Source organism: Myxine glutinosa, chromosome 2 (genome assembly GCF_964187855.1).
Source record: "Myxine glutinosa chromosome 2, kmMyxGlut1.1, whole genome shotgun sequence".
In the NCBI taxonomy this organism is placed as follows: domain Eukaryota; kingdom Metazoa; phylum Chordata; class Myxini; order Myxiniformes; family Myxinidae; genus Myxine; species Myxine glutinosa.
The window spans coordinates 151200671-151211378 of NC_136262.1; positions in this window are offsets into that span (position 1 = coordinate 151200671).

Genomic DNA, 10708 nt, shown 5'->3' on the forward strand with positions numbered 1-10708 from the left:
ACAATTTCGTGAAGAAGAACGAATTGGCGGGCTATGTATCTCTTTGGTGTGCACTCCAAGCCGCATCACCGAGTAAACGTTCCATCGACATTTGTTTCCTTTCCTCCCCTTGGGGCTCATCCGAAATCGTCGACATTCCCACGTTTGTTCAAAGAGTAGGAGCGGGGACGGGAGGGGGAGGAGGTCCGGCGTGCCGAGCAGGGAGTTCGTCCATTTCACCACGCCCATTATACCGACATGGCGCGCTTCGGTTCCCTTGATTTCATGTCCGGCCGGTGCGAGTGTTGCCCCGTATCCCTTTTACATGTGCGCATGCTTCCTGTGAAGAGTGTTCAATGAGGGTTTGCACTCTTTTCACCTTTGACCTGACCTGACAAAAGGTTTGACATTTGAAAACATTTCAGTGAAAGATGGCCCAACAAAAAGATCACCCGTAAAACTAAAAGGCTAACAAGTGATGACGTAGTATGAACCTTGTTTTAAGTAATAATAAAAACCGATTTTTCTGAAAAAGGTTGAAATGTGCTAATTTGAGGAAGATCGGTCAAGAAAAGTGCTACTCGAGCCAACTGTGAATGTTCATCATTTTGGACAGAAACTTAGTCAAGATCCGATCTGTTCTCAATATTATTATAATCCCCCTCCGGAAGGGTTATAGGCATAGTTTTGCCGTCCATCCGGCCATCTATCTGTCCATCTATCCGTCCGTCCATCCATCCATCCGTCCATCCGTCCATCCATCTATCCGTCCATCTATCCGTCCATCTATCCATCTATCCGTCCATCTATTCATCTATCCGTCCATCCGTCCATCTATCCATCCATCCCTCCATCTATCCATCTATCCGTCCATCTATCCATCCATCCGTCCATCTATCCGTCCATCTATCCATCTATCCGTCCATATATCCATCTATCCGTCCATCCGTCCATCTATCCATCCATCCCTCCATCTATCCATCTATCCGTCCATCTATCCATCCATCCGTCCATCTATCCGTCCATCTATCCGTCTATCCGTCCATCTATCCGTCCATCTATCCATCTATCCATCTATCCGTCCATCTATCCGTCCGTCCATCCATCCGTCCATCCATCCATCCGTCCATCCATCTGTCCATCCATCTGTCCATCCGTCCATCCATCCATCCGTCCATCCATCTGTCCATCCATCTGTCCATCCGTCCATCTATCCATCCATCCGTCCATCTATCCATCCATCCATCCATCCACCTTCCGTCCATCCATCCACCCTCCGTCCATTCGTCCATCCAGCCATCCGTCTGTCCGTCCATCCGTCCCCCCATCCGTTCGCCTCTCCGTCCATCCAGCCATCTGTCCGTCCGTCTGTCTATCCGTCCATCCATCCATCCACCCTTTGTCCGTCCGTCCACCCTCCGTCCATCCATCCATCCATCTATCCGTCCACCCTCCGTCCATCCATCCATCCATCTATCCGTCCGCCCTTCGTCCATCCATCCATCTATCCGTCCATCCATCCATCCGCCCTTCGTCCATCCATCCATCCATCCATCTATCCGTCCATCTATCCATCCATCCGTCCATCTATCCGTCCATCTATCCGTCCATCTATCCATCTATCCGTCCATCTATCCATCTATCCGTCCATCCGTCCATCTATCCATCCCTCCATCTATCCATCTATCCGTCCATCTATCCATCCATCCGTCCATCTATCCGTCCATCTATCCGTCTATCCGTCCATCTATCCGTCCATCTATCCATCTATCCATCTATCCGTCCATCTATCCGTCCGTCCATCCATCCGTCCATCCATCCGTCCATCCATCTGTCCATCCGTCCATCCATCCATCCGTCCATCCGTCCATCCATCTGTCCATCCATCTGTCCATCCGTCCATCTATCCATACATCCGTCCATCTATCCATCCATCCATCCATCCATCCATCCACCTTCCGTCCATCCATCCACCCTCCGTCCATTCGTCCATCCACCCATCCGTCTGTCCGTCCATCCGTCCCCCCATCCGTTCGCCTCTCCGTCCATCCAGCCATCTGTCCGTCCGTCTGTCTATCCGTCCATCCATCCATCCACCCTTTGTCCGTCCGTCCACCCTCCGTCCATCCATCCATCCATCTATCCGTCCACCCTCCGTCCATCCATCCATCCATCCGTCCCACCTGTGGTCTTCTTCACTTTTTCCTCTTTCCCTTTAACTTATTGAACCGAAACTTGGTACATGGCTTTACTATGATGAGTTACAGAACGACTTTGAGTTTTGGGGCGTTTCCCCAATTCTAAAATTTGTTTAAATTTTTTTTTAACATTCAGTATTGACACCGGTGGGGGACATGTATTGCAAATCAATTATCGCTCTTGTTTTTATTTTCTCTCCCATCCCATACTGTCCTTTCCGTCCCAAATCATCTTTTTCTCTTCTTTTTCTCAATTTAGAATTTGCCATTTTTCCCTCCCCTCCTGTGATCCCCAAAACTCAATATGAAACTCAACTCAAATATGTCGCTCTCACACCTCGAGAAACCATCACATGATACAGCGACTTGATTTAAATCTTTATAACAACAGAAAATATTGACTTTTCCGCAGGACGTGACTCACTCACAGGATCACGTGATGGTGGTTATCAAGGCCGGATCCAGCATTTTCATCCTGATGAAGCAGCACTTACACAGAAGGAAGGAAGGTCGACAAGTGCTCCACATGCTTGTTGTTCTTCTTCTTCTTGTGGGGGTCGATTTTTGAAATGTGCACCCATTGGTCGGACTGCTAGACCCCACCCACATTTGTCGCTAGACTCCGCCCACCATGGCACCAAGACTAAATAATATGGCCGCCATCTTGGTTTTCTGGACATCAGGTCTGTCTTTGCTTCCCAGTGTGCCATGTTGCGTTTGTCTTTCGTGATTTTTCATTTTCCTGTCTTGTCTGCATGCTATTTTCCTTTCTTGTCCTTGTTAGTCCTGTGTTTTTGTTCGTCTCTCCCTCCGTGCTTTTCCTCGGGCTCCCTCCTGTCTGGCGGCCTCCCTGGTACCATCTCCCTCACTCACTTCCCCCCCTCATTCCTAGTGTTGTCCCCCCATCCCCAGGAACTTGGAATGGCGAGCAGGCACCATAACTGCGTCCGGAGAGAGCCGTATCATCAAGTGAGGTATTTGGTTGGTCGGTTTTGTTGGACACGCTGAGATTCAAGGCTGAGGATTTCTTCTGCCTCATCTCCTTGGCCCAGTGGTTTGATGTATCCTTCCAGACTTCTGCGAGGCTTGCTGAGTTCTGGGTGATGTGGACTGCTGCTTGGTCAGCTGGGGCCCCAGGCTGATTGGGCGGTAGAGGCCCTCTCTGACCATGAGAGGGTCATGACGGCCTGCCTCTACAATGAGAGTGTAACTGTTGTTGATGTTAAGTTTTGGTTTCTCGTTTTGTCGATGTAAAGACCCCACCACCGTTTATCCAAAGTGGACCGGGGTTCTACAATATCGGGTCAGGTTTCGGGTCAAGGATGATGGCATGGTCACCCACATCCCTAGTGGGATTGTCATCGGGATGGACCGTGAGCAGGTTTTTGTTTGTGAGTCAGCCCAAAGTATGCCGCAGTTGCAGACAACTGGGTCACCTTGTGTCTGGGTGCAAAGAACAGTTTTGTACCCAGTGTGGCAGTTGGGACATGTAAGGGAGCTCTGCACTGATCAGGTGCAGTGCAACCTTTGTGGTGCAAAAGGGCACACCTTCTGCTCCTGCCCTCAGAGTTACGCGAGCAGGATGTATGGTGCGGTCTCCCTTGCCTGGCTTGTTGTTCCCATCCCCACAGGGGTGGAGAGGAAAGAGGAGAGGAAAGAGGAGAGAGGGGAGGAGAGCAAGGAGGAGGCCACAGTCCACTCATCCCCAGAAGCGAAGGACCTGGATGTGGTTATGTCGGGATCCAGGCTCACTGAGGTGAGAGGGGAGAACACTGTGGAAAAGGTGGGTGCTCTAGTGGTGGGGTCGGAGGGAACAACCTCCATTCAAGAGACCTTGCAATGGGGCTGGAAGTGATGGCTCCTCCTCCGAGGAAACCAGTATATAGACACTGGCAAATGGTCAGTGAAAAAGTGCTAGAGGAGGGGCTGGAAGTGTAAAATAATTCCTCCCCATAGACAAGGCCCCACAGGAAATTATTGTCAGTTAACAATAGCAAAGAAACCTGTGGAGCTTAGAGCCCCCCTGGCATTGGACGGCCCCCATCCAGGGCCGGGGTAATCCCAGGAAGGGACACGGACTGTGGGGATGGGGGTATTCCCAGACATTCCCCCTCTGTACCCTGCCTGGGTTTGTTGCATTAGATTTCCATTGGCTTTATTTGGGTCGAGTGTTACTCACAACGAGGGACCCCCACAAATAGAATCAATGTCGAATAAAAATTATTAGCAAGGTTTAATCGAGCCCGTCAGCATACACGGTACTGTACCTGGCTCCCTACAAAATAGCATTAGGTAATTTTTGAACGTCTCCATATTGGAATTAAATAATCTGTGACTGTGACGAATCAGCTCATTCTGATATAACCATGGGAAGGCTGACATGGATAAGAGGTGTCGAGTTAATTCTTTAAGCTTTGCCAATTTAAGGGGACACCAGTTTCTCAATAATCCTCTACATTGCTACAACAATGACCAGGAATGATGTTTTTGATGTTGAGTGCTTGCCTGTAGGCTCGGGCCTCACAAATATGGGCCTCATCCAATCGGTGAAATTTCTGAACCTCATTTCTCCCAATGGCACGTTCTTCCTTCTGGACTTGGTAATGACAAATTGTCCTACACATGGGATCTATGAGTAGTCTCCTATTCCTCTTCTGCCCCAATAGGTTTATCTAATCATATGCTGTATGCTTGTGAGAGTCAACATCTCCTTGGCTATTCTCAGAGAGCTGCCTCAATGCCGACGAGTCTGGCATTTCACTCAAGCAGATTGGCAGGGACGACAAGCAGCCATCGCTCCTTAGGACTGGCCTCCTATATCGACTGCTCCTGATGTTAACTCAGCCTGGGAATTCTTCCACAGAAACCTGCTCTTTCACTCATGCACAGATTCATCCCATTTCACCTCCAGTTACCTTACCCATTCTGCTGCCCATGGTACACTGAATCCTGTGGTGAGACAGTTGCTCTGAAACAACTTGCCCTCTCTTCCCAAAAAGGATATCCCAAAAAGTTATGGACGGATTGGGCTGAAATTTGGTGGAGAGGTTGGATATGTGACATGGATGAAATGATTCGATTACGGTGAAGATCCGGATCCAAATCCGAGAGATATTTATTTTTAAAGTGGTTCTTCAGCATTGAGAGATAGGGCTGAAACAATATAGGGTTTCGCATAATATTTCAAAAGGTTTTGGACGGATTATGACAAAACTTGGTGGAAGAGTTGGTTCGGTGAGATGAACATGCATAGCCTGAGAGTGAAGAAGATTAGAGTTAAGATGGTGTTAAGGTAGGAGTTGGTGATGTAGTTCGTGGTCTTCCTGGAAAGGTAGTAGCAGTAGAAACAATAGATAGGTTTGAATTGGAATTAGATAGTTACCTGAAAGCATTAGAGATAGGTGTACAGGGATATTGGTAGGACTTGTTCAAAGCTTGAGTTTGGATGGGTGATTGTGTAAATCTGTGCTGATTGTGTGATGTCTGTGAGAGGGTCTCCTCAAAAGATATTGTGTGGTCGGTGTTTGTGTATTCCTTACCCAAAAACCACCTTCGCCTATCTCCACCTAATAAATAAAGATATTTATTTTTCACCCTGAAGTCCCTGAACTTGCCACACTTTTCTCATCCCCATTCGTCCCCTCGTCCCCCCTAATGAAATTGGGTTTTTAGGTTAACGGATTAATTACCTCCGCCACCAAAGGTGGATGGAGGTTATGTTTTCACCCCTGTCTGTCTGTCTGTTTGTTACTTGCCGGAACAGATTCCGGCAAGAACTCTCCATGGGGAATAAAATATGTTAATGATGATGTCATAGGTGCCTCCATTATGACGTCATAATTCGACAAGTACAAAACTTCATCAAACATATTCCGGCAAGTATGCTGGTTGGTTGGTTGGTTTGTCTGTCTGTCTGTCTGTCTGTGCGCAGTACTACGTCTACATTGTTGCACATAGCATCGCCATACTTTACATACATATTTGCCTTTCCCTGGAATAGACTGTGCCCAATTTTTAACTCTCTAGGCCCAAGGCCTCCATTATGATGTCATAATTCGACAAGTACAAAACTTCATCCAATCAAGATGCAATTTCTTGAGCGCCATGTCGGCATAAACTGGTACAGAAAAAAAAATGATGATGAGGTCATCGGTCACGTGGTTCGGCCCCCATCTTGGAAAAACCGAAAAACGTTGCACCTCTATATCTCTGAAAGTGCTGAATATAAAAAATTGAGACATGGCTCATTGTAAAGAACTCTCCATGGGAAATAAAATATGTTAATGATGATGTCATACGTGCCTCCATTATGATGTCATAATTCGACAAGTACAAAACTTCATCCGAGCAATTTAATCTAGATGCAGTTAAATTCATTGATGATGTATTTTGATCCAAAATGGCCGATTTAAAAAAAAAGTACATTCCGGCAAGTCCTCGGTCTCTGACCGATTTTTCATTTGTGTGTCTGTCCGTTGGTGAACAAAATATCTCAAAAAGTTGTGGACGGATTTGGACGAAATACGGCAGAAATGTAGCGTATATGACAAGGATGAAATGATTAGATTTTGGTGAAGATCCGGATTCGGATCCGGCTACTGGAATTTTTAAAGTGTTTCTTCACCATTGGGAGATCGGGCCAAAAACGATACATGGCAGGATATCTCAAAAAGTTGTGGACGGATTTGGACGAAACTTGGTGGACCAGTTGGGTGTCTGACAAGGACAACTAGATTCTAATTTGGTGAAGACCTGAATATGGATTCGGATATGAGAATTATTTAATTTTTAATGAAATGAAAAACTAAATACTGCATTGGAGTCATCAGAAGGAACCAAAAAAAAAAAAAAGTAAAGAGCAAAGATGGAGTCATCAGGAGGAACCTGGATAGGATTTGGGTTTCAGCCGCTAATCCTCTACCCTCACACCCATCCAGGCGCAGCCAAGTGAACCTTCGGAAAAGAAAAATCTGCAAGAATTCACTTCTCCGAAGACAGATAGATAAAGAAAAAGAGAAATAAAGAAGAAGAAATAATTAGAATGAATAAAGAGGAATATGAAAAAGTAGAAAGAAATTCGAAAGGAACAAAGGCCTCTCTGTTTTCTACTACCTCTGTACATCCTGATCTCAGTCCCTCTGCTCTCCACCGTCTGACAGACAAGTTGGAAGCCTCTATGTTTTATACTGCCTCTGTACATCCTGGTCTTACTCCCTCTGCTCTCCACCGTCCGACAGACAAGTTGGAGGCCTCTCTATTTTCTACTGCCTCTGTACATCCTGGTCTCACTCCCTCTGTTCTCCACCGTCCGACAGACAAGTTGGAGGCCTCTCTGTTTTCTACTGCCTCTGTACATCCTGGTCTTACTCCCTCTGCTCTCCACCGTCCGACAGACAAGTTGGAGGCCTCTCTATTTTCTACTGCCTCTGTACATCCTGGTCTCACTCCCTCTGCTCTCCACCGTCCGACAGACAAGTTGGAGGCCTGTCTGTTTTCTACTGCCTCTGTACATCCTGGTCTTACTCCCTCTGCTCTCCACCGTCTGACAGACAAGTTGGAGGCCTCTCTGTTTTCTACTGCCTCTGTACATCCTGGTCTTCCTCCCTCTGCTCTCCACCGTCCGACAGACAAGTTGGAGGCCTCTCTGTTTTCTACTGCCTCTGTACATCCTGGTCTTACTCCCTCTGCTCTCCACCGTCCGACAGACAAGTTGGAGGCCTCTCTATTTTCTACTGCCTCTGTACATCCTGGTCTCACTCCCTCTGCTCTCCACCGTCCGACAGACAAGTTGGAGGCCTCTCTGTTTTCTACTGCCTCGGTACATCCTGGTCTTACTCCCTCTGCTCTCCACCGTCCGACCGTCCTCGTTTCCTCAAGGATGGATGTGTTCTTCCACCTAAACTCTAGATCCAGACCCACTGGCGACCTCCCTTCATTTGTTCAGATGCAATGAGATGAGAAACGTTGCAGTCATGACGTTCAATCTGAAAGTGAATTCAAATTTCAAACTGAGGACATCAGGCAAGAAGCCCGCTCAGAGGTACGCGTAAGGCACTCGCAAGTCAAATACCGAGAGCACCAGACATTATTGCGAGTATTCCAAAATACAGTCCAAGAAAAAGGAGTTATTTTTGTGCCATTGCTGTTTCAGCCTTTCTAAATGATATGAAAGCCAAAACTCGGTGTTTTTGCTTCAGAAACATTTTGTGCTATCGCTGGCAGCTGGCAGAGTAGCGTGCCCTTAAGGCAACATTCCGAGCACAGCTGTTGCAAAGCAGACCCCTCTGGATCATTGGTGGAAGCTGAGATGGAGCACAACGTTAGGAAGTGTAGAATGACTAATGGATGGTGATTTGAGGCGGCTGTCATTGTTTCTTTCAACGCTTCCTTTGTGAATTGCTTTCTGGTGCCAGGTTGCAGAACGTATTCGAAAATTAACCCTTTAAATCACGTTTGAGGACTGCATCGCATGCTTGGTGTGTCTTACTTTCGTTTTCTTTTTTTACTTCTGGCCTGAAAATACAAAGCAAAGAAAATGCTGCAGGTAATTGAATCATGACGAAGCATATGTGATCAATAGTACTCCAACTTTGGGAACTACATAGAGGTAAAAAGTATGGGAGTAGAGGGAGAAAAAGGGGTGGGGGTTTAGTGGAGCTCTCATTCACCAAGAAGAGTGGTTCAGGAAGTTAAACATCTCAAATTGGTCATTTCAACGAGAAAAGGCAATGAGCGAGGCACAGAAACTCATTGACTAATCATTCATTGATACTATATTACATAACTACTCACAATAGGCTGGTAGGATGGCCTAGAGGTACATACGCACACTCTCCTCCGTAGATTTGAACCCCTGGCGAAAGACCTGAAAGACCAGGGCACATTATTTCAAGCTGACTATCAATCACACACACACACACACACACACACACACACACACACACACACACACACACACACACACACACACACACACACACACACACACAAACATACACACAAACATATACATACATACATACACATACACACGTACACACACATACATACACACACACATACATACATACATACACATACATGCACATACATACACACACATACAAACACACACATACAAACACATACATACATACACATACATACACATACATACATACACACACATACATACACACATACATACACACACACACGTACACACACATACATACATATACACACATACATACATACACACACACGTACACACACATACATACATACACACACATACATACATACATACATACATACATACACACACACACACACATACATACAAACATACATACATACATACATACACATACACATATATACATACATACACACATACATACACACATACATACACACATACACACACATACATATATACACATATACATGCATACACACATACATACATACATACATACATACATACATACAAACATACATACATACATACATACATACATACATACACATACATACACACATACATACGCACACATACATACACACATACATATATACACATACACACATACATACATGCATACATACACACATACATACAAACATACATACATACATACACATACAAACACACATACATACACACATACATACACACACACACGTACACACACATACATACATATACACACATACATACATACACACACACGTACACACACATACATACATACACACACACATACATACATACATACATACACACACACACACACATACATACAAACATACATACATACATACATACACATACACATATATACATACATACACACATACATACACACATACATACACACATACACATATACACATATACATGCATACACACATACATACATACATACATACATACATACAAACATACATACATACATACATACATACATACACATACATACACACATACATACGCACACATACATACACACATACATATATACACATACACACATACATACATGCATACATGCATACATACATACATACACACACACATACATACAAACATACATACATACATACACATACATACACACATACATACACACACATACATACATACACATACATACACATACATACATACACATACATACACACATACATACACACATACATACATACATACATACATACACACATACACACATACATATACACACATACATACACACATACATATATACACACATACATGCATACATACATATACACATACATATATACACATATACATACATACACACATACATACACACATACATACATACATATACATGCCTAGAGCTATATACGCACACTCTCCTCTAAGTTGTCCAGCCTGGGTTGTCCACCTGTCCTTCGCCAAGTGTAGGCGAGCTATCGTCGGCACCCTGAAACAAACTACAGATTCCTCCTCGAACTTACAGGGGCACTGCATGAGCAGCACAGCAGCACCCTAAATCAATGAGCCGACTCCGGAGCCT